At 35.9% G+C, this 14949-nt stretch overlaps 1 long non-coding RNA gene across 1 annotated transcript in view; it reads left to right on the top strand.

The window, feature by feature from the left end:
* LOC114037821 overlaps positions 1-14158 on the top strand; it is a 68462-nt gene extending 54304 nt beyond the window's left edge. The window contains exon 3 of the long non-coding RNA XR_003568515.1: positions 13780-14158. This is a non-coding gene — a long non-coding RNA (uncharacterized LOC114037821). The remainder of the gene's footprint in view (positions 1-13779) is intronic.
* Positions 14159-14949: the final 791 nt, after the last annotated feature.

The raw sequence follows: 14949 nt of genomic DNA, 5'->3' as shown, positions 1-14949 counted from the left end.
TCATAACCAAAGCACTGAGTTTTCAGGTCTAAGAAATTAGACCTTTGCAAGCATCCAGAAAGAAATCATTCAAGTACCAAAGAACCAGAGTCAAGATCACACAAGATTTGGCAGTTGTCACCATATGTAAGTGAAGAATTGATAATACGGCATTCCAAAAGGCGAAAGGTATAAGCTTATAGTAAAAAAATGACATCCCAAAGTGCAAGCAATCCTTCAGGAGAAAAAAAAAAGAGTTTGAATGAAATACAGAGCTTACAAGTTTACCTGAAAGAAAGACTTAATAGAAACTCTGAAATACAAACACCAGAGTCAAGAGAAACATTGAAAAAAAGAAATGCAAGTCAGTAAGCAACTGGGGAAGGCTATATAAGGATAAACTGTGTATATTCTAGTAGTGAGAGATGATATGTGTCACTCCTCCTCAGAGACCTAATGACCCCAGAACTCTCAGAAAGACTTAAAAAAGGCAGTAGACCTAAGAGTGGTTTTGATCTTAATGAAAGAAAAGAAAGGGAGGGGGAAAGAAACTATAGTGAAGAAAAGGGGAAGGAATTGGTTGGATTTAAGTTTCTCATATATTTTGGGATGCACAAGTAGAAGATGGTTCATATGCTCCGTCTCTTCACCCCTCTCCAGTCTTTATTCCCACTTCTATATGATGACAATTTCCTATAGAATCCCAACTACAACAAGTACTAAGACCCTTCCTAATCCTTCTCTTTCCTTACTTGATGGTTCCACCTTGTCTGTTTTTTTTTAATCACCTTCTGAAGGCAATTAACTCTGTTACAAGGATTTATTACATTGACCAACCTATCCTTCTGTCAGGGCAGGCAGTTCATTCTTCTTCCACCCCTCCCCATTACATGCCACCCTCTCATACCCATAACCAGGGTTGAGCATGATTTAATTTCATGTGACTTGCCACCCCTCAATCTTAATTCACAGACCTAATCTTTCACAAGATTCAGAATTAAAACGAATCTTAGAGATCATCTTCTAGTTCAACCTTCTGATTTTACGGATGAGGAAACCGAAGCCCAGAAGGTTATTTTCCCGATGTTTTAAAGGTAACAAAGGTTACAATGGTCAGAGCCAAAATCTAAACCCACATCCTCTGACTCCAAATCCAATGTTCTTTCCACTATATTGTCCTATCACTTCTCGACTTCCTGCTGTTCCTGGACATGTCATTGAAAGTGGTGTGCTTATGTCTACAATCAAGCAACAAATCAAATGCAAGATATTGTGCTAAGTACTGAGCATACAAATAAAAAAGAGAAAGCCTCCCTCCCCCAAATTTTCGAACTCTAACGAAGTACTCCCCTTTCCCCACGAAACATTTCTATCGATAATATACTAGAAGAAACTCATCTGTAACTTATTGTCTTAATGCAAAGGTTCTTAATCTTTTGTGAGTGTGTGTGTGCACGCGAGTGCGCGTCATGAACCATTTGGTGAGTCTGGTGAAAACTATAGACCCCTCATAATGACTTATTGTTGCTTTCATCATAATTGAAAGTACTTAATACTTGTGCATTTGAATTGCTGGATTCAATTCTATCTCTGAAATTCTGTAATTTTTACTGACAACACCTGAGGAAAATATGCTACTCTCCATTATATCACCTATTTCTCTTTCTCATTAATTTCTCCTAAATGTTCTCTATTATGTTTCTCCCCAAGGTTTGTGGATTTCTAAACTACATTGTTGGTTTGAAAGAAACAATTGGCCATTGTTTCTTTTTAACACCGGACAACTATTTGAATATAGTTAATGACAACAACTAAAAAATTGCTATGTTATTGGTTACTACGAACAGACAATTACCCTGGCTAGGAGCTTAAGCTGGGTCAACGCCAAGACATATTTAAGTGACTGCAGTTTTAATTCATGGTTTTTTATGCAGTTTGTTTGCTTGTAATGGTGCACGTTAGGGATGATACTTTTATTTTTTAGCTAGTAAGATCTTTTACTATGGGTGTTACAGGATAAAGTATTGAAAACATTTGCAGGAACACTCTGTACAAACTGATTCCTATTAAGAGAATCCTAGCACTAATAACAGACCTTGAAGATTAATGGGTGGAGAATCAAAAGAAAACAGAGAGCTGACGTCTGACTGGAGTTACCCTCAACATCTTCAAGTTTCATGGATTCTTTATGACAAATCTTTTAAATCTGAGCTACAACCAAAATAATTTGTTTATTTGTCAAATGAATGCTTCCTACTGAGGAGTTTTTTTCTTAAGCAAAACACTATTTACTAAGTTGATGCCAAAGGCCTAACTAGAGTGGAGTTAATAAGACTATTGCACTGGACATAACAGGGAGTACACAGCTCCAACTAGCCTGCTAATTGTTGACTGCGAAGTATCCTCCAAAGCAAAATTCTAGCATTATATGTTTAACACAGACATTCTTTTCTTGGCATACTAGATGTGTTCCAAAAAAAGTTATGTGTGATAATTTTTGATAAATTAAATCAATTTAACTAAAAAATACTCCAAAATATTTGTTGGATTTCTATTATTGCAAGGAGCCATATTTATATGCTGCATTCTATGTATTTAGTATGGCTAACTGACATCTGATTCCCTCCTGACTGATTTGTAAGCTACCCAACAATACAAATAAATTTAAACAAAAGTCCCAAAAAAGAGACATTAGGGTCATAGGAGTAAAGCAGAGAATAGGTTTTCCATCAGGACAAAGAATAATTTTTCTGGTCTTTGTTGGCCTTGGCCTTTGACAGGGTAGAGTACACCCAGAATGCTAATAATGACATACTTGGATGGAATGTGAGCAGGAAGTTCTGACTCATCCACTAAAGTCAGGGAGGAGCTGGAGGGCAACATGCCATAGAGTAGTAGACCTTCAAAGCCAGAGGAAAAACACAGAACTTTGAATTTAGGGTTGAAAAGAACTTCAGATGTAATTCTAGTCCAAAGCCCTCATTTTATGGATGAGAAAACTGGGACTCTAAAGGCGAAGTCATTTCCTATGGTCCTATACATAGCAGAGGCAGGATTTGAACCTACTTTCTTAGACTCCAAATCATGGGCTCTTTCCTTTGCACCACACTATATAAACTTCCAGAAGTGTTGGCAAGGAAGAGAACGTGAACATTGGAGTGTGTGTGGGTGTGTGTCTTTGTGTGTCTGTCTGTCTGTCTGTGTGATCTTTATGAGGCTGGAAATAAAGAAGTCAAATTAAAATATAGATATGTGTTATCTCTTGTGTTACAGCTTTCCAAGGACTAGCAAGCCAGGTTTCCTTTCTGTCTCATTTTTGGGAGGGAGGTGCATACCCTTTTCTCTTACATTTTCCCTCAGTCCCCTTTTCTTCTGTCTAGCTGAGGTGAAGCAAGGGAGATAGGTAGAGAAGCTCTCTCCAGACAGTTAATTACAACCTGACCCTAAGAAGCTTCTACCATGCTCCCATGTGGACTTGGGAAAAGTACAAAATCCATGCCCGTCTCAATTTTCTCAATTTTTAATGTAAATGGGACTAATATTTCTCCAAAATGCTGTGTTTATTTCAGTCATAGAACATAACATTATTAATTCTCAAAGACCTTAGATTTGTCTAGTTCAAAATCCTTATTTTACAGATGAAGTAACTAAAGCTTAGAATGGGAAAGTAATTTGCCAAGGGCTACCCAGGGCATAAGAATAATAAATAGCACAGCCTAGATTCAAATTCAGGTATTATGATTTTGTAAGTTCTTTCCTTATTGGCTGTTTCCAAGGAGATCTGTTTGTGTTCCATTTATTGAGGTATTAGCTAAATTAACAAGTTATGGATAATGTCATAGAATCATAGGCCAAGAGATAGAAGAGACCTTAGAGGTCTGCTAGTACACCATACTGATTTGACACAGGAAGAAACTGAGACCAAGGAGGTGAAAGGACATTTCCAAGGTTATACAGGCAGTTAGTGGCAGAGGTGAAATTTAAACTCAGGTCCTCTGACTCCAAATCTAACTTCACTGCACCTCATTTCAATGCCTCTTTCACTAACAGGTCCAGTTCTGTGTAGGAATCTGGTGAGTTAGGAATCTAATTTAGGGATTTCAGAACTAATAGAACTAGAGAACTCCTGTTAACATTCCTTTAGGCATCATAAGAGAGGCAAGGTAAGCAAGACACAATCCTTACCTTAGGGAGCTTGCAATAATAATGTCAGCTGCTTACATTTATATGATGCCTCAACCTTTCTGATACCCTGACAGCTACCTAATGGCAAGCAGTGTTAGTGTAATTATTCTCATTTTGCAAATGAAGAAATGAGAGTGGGAATTGTCTTTTTTGGCAGGGGGGAGCTATACTTGCATTCCCAGTGCTTAGTACAGTACTGGCACATAGTAGATGCTTAATAAATGCTTGATGACTTGACTTGCTGTCTACACAAGTCCACCTAGTAGTTGGAAGGTCAAAGCTTTTATAGAACTTACTTATCACCTAGTTTATCATCCTCAACTACATATGAAGGAATTGAGATCCAGAGAAGTAAGGTGACTTTCCCAATGTGAACAGGATATTTAGTGGTAGAGCCTAAGTAAAATGGATAAGTCAACAAACATTCATTAATCACCTGTTATGTGCAAGTTACTGTGTTTCTCCTAGAGATGCAAAAATGAGAAGGAAATAATTCATTCAAGGACGTTAAATTCTACTTTGGACATACAATATGAAATAGCAATAACTAAGGAACTTTGAGGAGAAAATAATATCTGGGGAGAGAGATGTGAATAAGAGAAGATTATATGAACTAGATGAAATTCTACTTGAACCTTTCAAGGAAGATACATATCATAATGGGTAGAAATAAAGAGGAAGTACATTCCAGACATAGGAGAAGACTTCATCCAAATTCACACAGGTCAGCAATGGGATGCCAAGCTAAAAGAAGAGCTTGTTTGCATTCAATGTAGAAAGCATGAAGAATAGCAATATAAAATTAGGCTTGAAAGATATGGTTGGACTAGATTGTAAATGCCTTAAATTCCATTCTGAGTAGTCTGGGTTTTATTCTGGAGGCAATAGAGAGCCCCTGAAGACTGTAGAGCAGGGCAATGATATAGTAAGATGTATGGCTTGGGAAAACTATTTTGATAGCTGTGTGGAGAAATGAGAGACTGGAAGCAAAAATCCTATCTAGTTTAAGAAACAAGTGATGAGGTTCTAAACTAGGAAAATATGAGTCAACTGAAAGGGATGCTGACCCAGGAAGCTTGCCATATGAGTGCAGTGAAGTGATGAGAATTGACAAAATTTAGTGACTGATTAAACATAGAAAGAGAAAGAGAAGAAAGGATGACTCCAAAATTCCTAACCTGGGTAATTGGGAGGACAGTAATACTATTAAAAGAAATAGGGCATTAGGAGGAGGGACTGGTTCAGGGGAAAACATGATGTGTTTCCATCTGGACTCGGTGAAATTTGGAAGGCACTAAAAGATTCTGGACTGTAGACAAAAGGAGTCTGACCATCCCAAGGAGGCAGCATATAAAATGGACATGTCAGATTTCCAATAAGTAGGGATTCCAAATGAAGGGAATATTGTGAGCAAAAACATGGATATGGGAAAATTCAAGACTATCTTCAGGGGAAAAGGATGATTGCAGGTTAGTTGGAGCATAGAATACAGGTAGGGAATCTTAGGATAAAGATCTAGATCTGAAAGACTCTTCCATGCCCAACCTGATCATTTTACAGTTTAGAAAATGGAAGCCCAGGGAAAGGAAGTGATTTAAGATAAGAGGATCACAGATCTTGATGAGGAAGGGATGTCTCAGACCATCTAGTCCAAGTTTCTCATTTTACATGTGTTGCTCAAGAACATTATGTGACTTGTTCAGGGTCACATCAAGGCAGGTTCTGATGCTAAAGCCAGAACTTTTTCTACTATACTACCATACCTGGTATAAATAATGCAAGAAGGAAGGTTTGGGCAGGATTGGTAGGGCTTTGAGTAGTAAACTGAGAGGGTTTCATCTTAATTCAATAGGAAAAGAACCATTTAAAAATTTGAGCAGAGCTGCAACATAATGTAAATTATGCTTTATGATGACAAATCTGGCAGTAGCATTTAGGGTAGGTTAGAAGGAGATACACATTTCAATATAGAAAAAAGAACTGGCTATTTAAATGGCACCATGACTAATCCTATGGAGAAAGGGGAAATAAATCACTACGAGAGAGAGAGAGAGAGAGAGAGAGATGGTTTGTCATAAATTAGGTGTTCTTAAAGATTCAGCCAGAGTAAATAAGGCTACTTAGAACCATGATATCTACTGAACTCCTTTTACTCTACTTATTGCCATATAATTTAAAAAAGAAAAATGTTCCTTTCCTTGGATCAAAGATTTAGAACTGGAAGGGCCCCAATGATTTGTCCAAGGTCACTTAGCTAGTATGTATTTGAAGTGAGATTAGAAGCCAGGTCTTCCAGGTCCAGCACTCTAGTCACTACACCCTGAAATAGCTTTTCTTTCCTACTACCCAATTTCATCCCTACTACTTAATTCTAACACCACTATTTCCTTTAACTCTTCATAGCTGAAGTCCATTGAATGATCTTGGTGGCAGATGACATATTTTGAATTTCAGTATGGCTCTGGGTCACTTTCTGTACTTGGTGGCAGATGACATATTTTGAATTTCAGTATGGCTCTGGGTCACTTTCTCATTCATTGGAGAATGATTTATTTGAAACGAAATATAGGTAAAGAGCATCTGAAATATGACTTTTCCATGAGCCTCCAGCAAATTATAATTGGTGCAGAAAGAAGAAAAAGTCCTGGGCTATTCTTGCATCTGATCTAACTAAGAGTTGAGGATGACAGTGAGGCAGTAACAAAAAACATTCATTAAACACCAAAAAAGTGTATTGCAAGATACCACACACTATGGATACAAAGATAAAAGGGAACAAATAAAAATAAATGTACCTTCCTTTTAAGAAACTTTAAGAAACTCCCTTTTACTTGACGGAAATTAATATGGACACATAAAAGTAAATATGATATAATTTCAGAAGGGGTGAGCACACTAACAGATGGAGGTTCAGAAAAACCTTCTAGTAGGAGATATCTAAGCTGAGCCTTGAAGGAAGCTAAAAATTCCCAGAAGCAAAGATTAAGAGAAAATTAATTCCAGGCAAAGGAGATAATGCGTTCAAAGGCAGAGAGGGGAAATGGAATGTTGAGTTCGGAGAACCATTCATAGGCCAGCTTAGATGGAAACAAGATGGCAGATGGGCCCAAACAGCTCAGTACTCTCAGCAGAGATGCTTAAGCTGATGTGAGTCAGCAAGCAGATTCCAAACAAGTTTCCACAGACTCTATCCTGCATTGGTGCCTGATGTTAAGTTCTGGGATAACATGTTGGGTAAGTGGTAAATTCAGTACTTTGGTCATATCGTAACTTGTGTTCTGTCATGGGTCCCTTTGGCAGACTGGTGAAGCCTCTGGACTCCCTCCCAGAATAATGTTTTTAAATAGTTAAAAGAAATGTTAAATTTCTGCTAGAAGTTACTAAAAACAAATATGTAATTATTCCCCAATCGAAGTTCATGGACCGTCCTGACATCTACTCATGTACTCTCAACAGGTATGTGGCCCCCAGGTAAAGAACTGTTCTTCAAGATTTCTTTATTTTAATTCTTTTCTGTTTTAATTGGAAATTTACTGATTGACTTCATGTTCATTTAACATTTATAGGCATTACATAACTAGGTACTTGTTTTTGTTCTTTATTTCGTATGTATGTGACTTGACTCCAAATCTAAAATTTAAACTGTATCTTCTACTTCATTCTTAACCTTCATAGTAATTAATGTAGTGCTACATGTACAACAGAATCTTAGAATGCCAGAGATGGAAGGTATATTAGAGGCCATGTAGTCCTACACGTGCCTGAAGCACAGTATAGTTAGTAAGTCAACAAGCATTTATTAAGCACTTAACTACAGGTCACTGTGCTAAGTGCTAAAAATACAAATACAGGCAGAAAGTCAGTCCCTCCCCTCAAAGAGCTTAAATTCTAATGGGGAAAGACAATACATGAAAGGAAGCTAAAAAGGGAAGGGAAAAGGAATCAGGAGGGGAGGGGGTTGGAAGTATTACCAGGGCCATGGTAGAGAAAGTCCTAAGTGTAGCCTGAAGAGGAATGAGACATGGATGGCTGAACGTTTTCCTTAAATGAAGGTTCTGGGAGTTGCTGTCCAGTCAGAAGGAGAATCAGTAGAGACAAACGGTATGTCTAAGGGGTGAATTCTAAGCTTCCAGGATGAAAGGACACCTGAGGCATGGTAGAAGAGGTCCTGAGTAAGTCCTGAAAAGGAATTTCCAGTTAAACCAGAGCACAGAGGGAACTAAAGGTCTTCTAATCCCACCACCTCATTTTATGGATGTAGAAACTGAATCTTGACAAGTAAATTGCCCAAGAACATGCAAGTACTAAGCAGCAAAGTTGAGTTTTGAATCCCTGCCATCTTAATTCCAAACCCAAAATTATATTCATTATTGTGGTGCTATAATCAATGACAAAATAAGGAAATAAATGGTGCAAAACTTTTTCAAAATGTGAATATGATATAAAGAAAATTGGGGGGGGACAAGTTTAGGAAGAAAACTAAACTATAACAATATATTATACTCAATCATTCAAATTGGAACAATAGTCAAGTTGAAATTCATTGCTAAACATATCACTTTTTTCCTTTAAAGAATTTGGAAGGGAAAAAAAGAGAAAATGCTATTGTTCCTTTCTAGATTGTAATCTTCCTCCATTCTGCCTTTTTAAATCCTACCCATTCTTTGTGCTCTGCTTCAAATTCTTCTCCTTCCAGCTCCATATAATTTCCTCTACACCAAAAAATATTCTTAATTTGGTAGGCTAATCTCACCAACTAGAAAGTAAGTTCCTTGAGAATAGGAACCATGTATTATACTTCTTGTATATTAGTTGGCTTAATATTTACTTTTTCAATGACTGCATATTGACATTGTTAGACATATTCTGTCTTAGTTTCAGTGGGATTCTTCAATAAAATAAAGAGCAGATATAAGGAAAGCTACAAACACAGAGTGACATCAATATAGAGGATGACAAAATAAATTAAGTCAATGAATGAATTATAAAATTAATGAAAGAGTGAACATTTAGAGAACATTCTGAATAAGGAGATTGAAAACCAGTGCAAGCTCTTGTAATCAGTGACCTAAAGTCGGATTCAGATCCTGACCTGTCAAAATTTTAGTAACAGAACTAGTCACAAAAATAGTCACTCATCCTTAAAGACAGGGTCCAACTCTGCAGTCCTAGAAGTACCAGAAGCCATAGAAGGAGATAAGCCCAACTCGCTGTCAGAGAGACTATAATGGGATCCTGAGAATAGCATAATATTCAACAGCCCTATCAAAGCTACATCAGAAGACAGAACTCTCTCCCATTGAGAATCATGAGGATAAAGAAGATAGATTTTTTAAATTATGTTTACTAAATATTTCCCAATTGTAAATCATTTATAAAACTTTTTTTTTTAATTTTGAGCTCCAAATTCTCTCCCTCCTTCCTTCTCTATAAAATAATTTTTGTTAGTTTGATTGGTATGACACTGAGTAAGTAAATAAACTTAGGTAGAATTGTCATTTTTATTATATTGGTTCAGCCTACCCATGAGCAATTAATATTTCTCCAATTGTTTAGACTTGCCTTTATTTGCACAAAAGTGTTTTGTAACTGTATTCGTATAATCTGGGTTTGTTTTGATATGTAGATTCTTAAGTATTTATATTGTCTGCAGTTATTTTAAATGTAATTTCTCTTTCTATCTATTCTTGCTGGGTCTTGTTGGTACTGTATAGAAATATTGATGATTTTTGTGGGTTTATTTTATATGCTTCAACTTTGCTGAAGTTGTTCATTGTTTCAACTAATTTTTAGTTGTTTTTCTAGGGTTCTCTAAATATACCATCATATTATCTACAAAGTCATGATTTTGTTTCCTTGTTGACTTTTTTATTCCTTCAATTTCTTTTTCTTGTCCTAATGCTATAGTTAGCATTTTAGTACAATATTGAATAATAGTGGTAATAATGCATATTATTGCTTCACCTCAGATCTTATTGGGAAGGCTTCTAGTTTATCCCCATTAATTATAATATTTGCTCTTGGTTTTCAATAGATACTACTTATTATTTTTATAAAAGGCTCCATGGCCCTTTATTTTATTTCATTATGATCTGAAAAGGATACATTAAATATTTCTGTTTTTCTGCATTTTGTTGTAAGGTTTTTATGCCTTATTCATGATCAAGTTTCTATGTACAGCTGAGAAAAAGGTACACTCCTTTCTATTCCCAGTCATTTTTCTCCAGAGATCTATCATATCTAATTTTTCTAAGATTCATCTCCTTGACTCCTTTCTTTTTTATTTTATGGTTAGGTGTATCCAGCTGGGAAAAGGAAAAGTTAAGATCCCTCCACTACTATAGTTTTATTGTATTTCCTCCTATAATTCATTTAACTTTTCTTACAAGCATCTGGATGCTATGCCATTAGATATGTTGTGTGTTTATCATTGATATCTCTCCATTGTCTATGGTTCCTTTTAGTAAAACATAATTTCTTATCCATTTTAATTAGATCTACTTTTGCTATTGATCTGAGATCAGAATTTCTACTCCTGTCTTTTTTACTTCAGCTGAAGTGTAATAGATTCTGCTTTAGTCTGTTATTTTAGCTCTCTCTGTGTCTTTCTTTTATGTATGAATCTTGTAAACAACATATTGATGGATTTTGGTTTCTAATTCATTCTGCTATCCAGTTCTGTTTTATGGGGAATTTTATCCCATTCACATTCACAGTTATGATTATTATGATTATTAAATCATTTCTCTCCAATTTATTTTCTTCTGCTCATCCTTCTCTCTTTCTTCTTATCCTGTCCTTCCTCTAGAGTCTGTTTTGCTTCTGAAAACTGCCTTCTTTTATCTGCCCTCCCTTTTATCACACCACCCCCTTTCTCATATCCCTTTCCCCTCCTACTTCTCTGTTAGGTAAGACAGACTTCTATGACCAATTGGATATACATTATATATGTATGTATGTATGTATGCATGTGTGTATGCATGTATGTATGCATGTATGTATGTAAGTATGTATGTGTGTGTGTGCTGTTGTTGTTGTTGTTCACTTGTTTCAGTTGTGTCCAACATTTTGTGACCCTATTTGGGATTTTCTTGGCAAAGGTACTGGAATGCTTTGCCATTTCCTTCTCTAGCTCATTTTACAGATGACAAAACTGAGGCAAGGCAAGCAAAGTTAAGCGGCTTGCCCAGGGTCATACAGATTTGAATGTGTCTTCTTGACTCCAGGATACATTTATATACACATATACACACATATATACATATACACACATATATACATATAGATGCATATATATGTATGTATATGCATATGTGTGTATATATATGTGTGTACATATTATATATGTATATATTATATACACTCTTTGAACCAATTCAGATGTGAGCAAGGTTCAAGCATTGCCCAACCCCACCCCCACCACCATTTTCCCCTCCACTGTAAAAGCTCTTCATTGTGTGCCTCTTTCGTGTGAGATAATTTTCCCCATTCTTTCTCTCTCTTCATCTGTCTCCCAAGACATCCTGCTTTCTTATATTTCTTGCACCCTTCTTTTTTTTATATCATCCCAACATAATCAACTCACTCCTGTACCCTCTTTCTATATAAAATCCTTCTAACTGTTCTAACAATGATAAAGTGATTAGAAGAAACATGTATCATCTTCCTATATAGAAGGTAAACAGTTTGACCTTGAGTTCCTTATGATTTCTCTTTCATGTTTCCCCTGTTATGCTTCTCTTGAGTTTTGTGTTCGAAAGTCATTTTTTTATTCAGTTCTAGTCTTTTCATCAGAAATATTTGAAAGTCCTCTATTTTATTAAATAACCATTTTTCCCTGGAAGGATAATATTCATTTTTGCTGGGTAGGTTATTCTTGGTTGGAATCCCAGCTATTTGGTCTTCCAGAATATCATATCCCAAGCCCTCCACTCCTTTAACATGGTAGCTACTAAAACTTTTATGATCCTCATTGTGGCTCCATGGTATTTAAATGGTTTCTTTCTGACTGTTTGAAGTATTTTCTCTTTTACCTGCAAGTTTTGGAAGTTGCTATAATATTCCTAGGAGTTTTCATTTGGGAATTTCCTTCAGGTGGTGATTGGTGGATTCTTTTAATTTGTATTTTACCCTCCAACTAAAGGATATTGAGGCAGTTTTCCTTGATAATTTCCTGAAATATGATATCTAGGCTCTCTTTCATCATGGCTTTCATGTAGTCTAATAATTCTTAAATTGTTTCTCCAGAATCTATTTTCCATGTGAGATAATTTCCTCATTATACATTTCATATTTCTTCTATTTTTCATTCTTTTGACTAATTTTTATTGTTTCTTGATGTCTCATGGAGTCATTAGCTCCCACTTGCCAATTCCAATTTTTAAAGAATGATTTTTCTCACTGAGCTTATACCCTTTTCCCCCATCTGGCCAATTCTGCTTTTTTAAGGAGTTTTTTTTTGGGGGGGGCAGTTAATTTTTATATCCCTTTTTCTATTTGATCAATTCTCTCTTTTAAAATCTTTTATTCCTCTTTTAAGTCTTTTAAGTATCTTTTGCCCCTCTTTTAACCAAAATGTTAATTACCTTTACTTAATTTTCTTCCTTTGCTTTCATTTCTTTGCCTATTTTTTTCCTCTACGACTCTTATTTTATTTTGAAAAAAAATTTTACCTCTTCCAGGAATTCTTGTTGGGTTTGTTTTCAGTTCACTGTTTTTTTGTTTGATGCTTTGCTTGTAGCTGTTTTAACTTCATTGTCTTCTTCTGAGTTAATGTCTTAATCTTCCCTGTACCATAGTTGATTTTTTATGGTCAGGTTTTTTTGTTGTTGTGGTGTTAGTTGTTTTGTTCATTTTTCCACACTATTTCTTAATTCTGAATTTTACATTAAAATTGCTCTCTGTTCACAGTGTGTATGAGGAGTGGCAGGAGGAGGTAAGGGGCACTTTATCAAGCTTCAGGCTTTTTAGCACTGCTATTTACAGAGTTAGTTCTAGAGGAGTTGGAAGTTTTTAGTGCTTCCAAGTGTGATCTGGAGAGAGGTGTGATCACTACTTACCTGATCTGAACTCTGGTCCTTACCCAGGAAGGGCCCTGATCCTTTGGGATTGCAATCAGTCCTGCCCTTCATAGCCCAATCCCTTATGATCAAAAGTGATACTGCCCCTCAGGGCCAGCTCTCCTTCTTGACCAAAAAATGTTGCTCTCCACCTTGAACTATAACTTAGAAGGGAGTATATTCAATGGAGTTTCCAAATAATGCCTGTTTCTGCATCCAGTGCTAGCACAGGAGACCCTGTAGTCTCTTTTTGACCAGTTTCCAGGTTTCCTTTTCCATCCCAGATTTGAAAGCTCCCGAAGCTGCTGCTGCTTCTGTCACCACCATCTCCTCTCACCACTGGTGTTTCATCCATGTGGGCTCAGGTCAGCCTCCACCCCCATGACTTTGATCTCTCCTTCTGACCTCCTAAGTTGTCTTGGGTTGGAAGAATGTCTCACTCTTACCTTTGTTGGTTCTACGACTCCAGAATTCATTTTGAATCATTATTTTAAAGTTGTTTGGGGGGGAATGTTGGGCAAGCTCAGCTGAGTGCTTTCTCTACTCTGCCATCTAGGCTTCACCCTAAGAAGTTCAAGAAGATAGACTATTTCTAAGGGCAGAAGTCATAGTGGACCACCAAAAACTGAGACAGAAGCTAGCAACTGATGAAGAAATGAAGACAAACAGCAACCACTCCATCCAGATAGGCAGTAGAGGTAGAATCCAAACTATAGAAAGAACAGGACCAAAGTCTTCTAATCCATGAAAGAGTGCTGGAGGATTATGCAAAATAAGAATAAACAGAGGAAAATACTGGACATAGTGAAGAAATATTATGACTTAAGAAAAATCCAAGAAGTAGACTCAAAGAAGAAAGTAATCCACAATAATAAGCAGAGTCTCAGGGGAAAAAATTAAAATCTTGTCTATGAGGACTACAAGAGTAACTGGAAGAAATAAAGTAATAAAAGATGAAATTATAAATAAAATTAGATTTGCAGAGGAAAAACTTAAAAGGAAAATAATGACTCACTAAAAAAAAACAGATGGAATAAATGAACTAATAAAAAAACAAAAAATATCAGGAGAGACTTAAAAGATTTAAAAAATAGAAGAAAATGTAAGGTATCTACTATCACAAACAACTATTTGAGGAGAGATCATTTCAGTATCATTCAGCATAAAAAGCATGATGACACAAAAAAGTTGGTCAATATATTTAATAAAATCTTAAAAGAAAATTATCCAGATTTATCCAAACCAGAAGGCAAAGTGAAAATTGAAACAACCAACCAGTCACATCTTGAAAGAAACCCCAAACTAAAAACACCAAAGAATGCCATGGTCAAGCATCAAGGAGCCACAGTCAAGAACATACAAGACTATATTGTAACTATTATGAAGTAGATTAAATCATGGAAGATAATATATAAAAGATAATAAATAAAGGCTTACAACTATGGCTATGTAACAAAATTTAGATTAAATGGGTGAACATTTACAAAAAAATATAAAATAAATAAATATAAAACAAATAAACATGTGAGGATGAGGGCCATTACTCAAGAGATAATTGTCAAAGGAAATAAATAGGCAGTTCTCAAAATAAAAACAATCAACAACTGAATGGAAAAAAAATGTTCCAAATCACTAATAACAAGAAAAGTATGCATTAAAAATCAGGGGTTCCCTTTCATAAGCAAAGTTGACCAAAAAAAAAAAATGAAAATGACAGTTGTCAAAG

This window comes from Vombatus ursinus, unplaced genomic scaffold (genome assembly GCF_900497805.2).
Source record: "Vombatus ursinus unplaced genomic scaffold, bare-nosed wombat genome assembly UNPS02010639.1, whole genome shotgun sequence".
Lineage (NCBI taxonomy): Eukaryota > Metazoa > Chordata > Mammalia > Diprotodontia > Vombatidae > Vombatus > Vombatus ursinus.
This window is presented reverse-complemented; position numbering and strand designations above follow the sequence as displayed.